This window comes from Anarrhichthys ocellatus, unplaced genomic scaffold, assembly GCF_004355925.1.
Source record: "Anarrhichthys ocellatus isolate YVR2014 unplaced genomic scaffold, GSC_Weel_1.0 scaffold22, whole genome shotgun sequence".
Lineage (NCBI taxonomy): Eukaryota > Metazoa > Chordata > Actinopteri > Perciformes > Anarhichadidae > Anarrhichthys > Anarrhichthys ocellatus.
Window position 1 is genome coordinate 3,850,041 of NW_022280052.1, and position 2,229 is coordinate 3,852,269.

The window sequence follows — 2,229 nt, forward strand, 5'->3', positions numbered from 1 at the left end:
AGAGAGAGAGAGAGAGAGAGAGAGAGAGAGAGAGAGAGAGAGAGAGATCCACCATCAGAAACATATCACAGTGCAGCTGCACAAAGAGGAAACACTACAGCATATTGACCATATAATCATGAGTTATGTCCTTCACCAGTTCACCAGATCTAAACTCACGTATTGGAGGTTTTGGACTAACGTGCAAAACACTCCACCACCATCGAAACACCAAATGACTGAATATGTCGTGTAAGAATGGTAGTTAATCAATCCAGTAGAATCTATGCCGAGGAGCAATGAAGCTGTTCAGGAGGATTGTGGTGTTCTTTTGTCACATTTGTGTAAATACCACACAGTGAGTTCTGTCCTTAAGTTGGAGTCTTTTAATCAATTCCAGCTGTTTTTATTATTTATCATTTTTCTCTTTTGCAGAAATCCAAGTATTTTTTCATCTCAACATAGGACGAAGAGAAACATCTACTAGACCAGAGAAGATGTGCCATCATGTGACAAGAGAAGGAGTTTGAGAAGCTAGAGAGCCGAGTATGAAAAAGCCTTGATGCTGGACAACAGGACACTGATGTCAACTGTCACAAGGTGTGCATCCACCTGCACCACCACAAACCTCACAGGTGTGTTAAGATTACTGAGAAAATTATACACGTTGTCATCCATGTGGGTCTTACAAAGCTGGTGTGTTTGGGGCATAACACCACTTTTAAAAATAGCAAGAAAGATTCATTAACACAAAACTACAGATGCACTACAGCGCACGCACACACACACACACACACACACACAAAAACCTCACTACATGAAGTGATTCATTTAGTTTTAAACACATAGGGATGTGTTTTCCAGCGGCCTCGGGCACATTCCTAACACATGCTGTTGTAACACGCCGGCTGTCCTTCTAGCCGACTGACTACTAATAACCTATGAACACACATCATGTGTCGTCTCAGACTGCAGCAGACAGACTGCTTATTGTCGAGGTTAAGACCACAACATTCAGAGAGACAGAGCACTAATTATGACTAATTATATTCTAGACTAATTATGGAGAATAGATCAATTAAAATATGCAGTGGAAAGAAAAAGAATCTTCTGTTACTGATAACGACGTTTCTGCTCAGTCTCTGCTTAGCAGCCACAGCTCTGTTTCTCCTCAGAGGGTCAGTTTCTACGCTCAGGTCAAACCACAGTAGACATGATGCTGCAGCGTCCGAGCCAGTCAGACACGAGTTATACAAGAACCTTTGGTTTACGTTGGGTCGAGCCAGAGGGAGGTAGTTTACTGTACTTTGAGTTTGTTTTGGATCGAATACAAGCCAACCAGAGTTTATAAACAAGTCACATGACTCAAAGATGGTCTATTTATTGGTGCAAATTTAGCGGCATGTAAACCAGCCGATATGTGTACTGAGACCAGACATAAATATGTGTATAAATGTATGTTTATAAACAGTGTGAAAAATAGGGGGAATAATGAAAACTACTGAGCATTAGTACGCTTTTAAAAGACATTTGGTTTTCCTACCCCCCACCCTCCTCCCTGACACGTACCGCACAAGTGACGCAAATAAACACAAATGATGCCACCGTCAAACTTGCATTAGGCAAGGCAAAAATAGTTTCCTTCCCATTTGGTGTTACATTACCATTACAGGGTTCCTAAAAGTTCAGGTTTTGGGAAGCTCTGGGTTAGAATTATAATGCAGACTAACCGAGTCCATATACAGGAATTGTATTATAGGATGAATCGCTGGTTTAACAGCACGGAACTGACAGCGTTGTCATGAAATAGTATCAAACGTTTCTTAAATAGTTTGAAGACACAATAATGTACTTGAATCCACAGCAGCAACCAGAAAGATGATGAGGAGTATCCATTTCTGTGGAACATTTATTCATGAAGCTATAAATGTGTTGCAAAGTTAAGTAGACTGTTGAACAAACTAAATAAACATCAAGTCTCTCCTCCCCCTCCCCACTATCTTCTATTCATTATCATCTATTTTATTATCTTCATTCTTCATTATCCTTCTTCTCATTTAAACATTTATTTTCTCCTCTTTCTTTCTCACCTCCTCCTTTTCACTCTTGGTCTCTTCTCCTCTCCCACATGACTCATTTCTCTTCTCACACACGCACAAGCACACTCCTCGAGTGTTTCTGTTTTTCTCTCTGATTTGATGACAGACAGCAAATTACAGACCTCAGGGAGAAGCTGCATTCCTTCTTTCT

General features: G+C 40.5%; 1 protein-coding gene across 4 annotated transcripts in view; it reads right to left on the reverse strand.

Annotated features, from left to right (window-relative positions):
* Positions 1–2,229, reverse strand: part of kank3 (KN motif and ankyrin repeat domains 3) — a 42,200-nt gene that overhangs the window by 11,191 nt on the left and 28,780 nt on the right. The gene's annotated exons all lie outside the window — the stretch shown is intronic.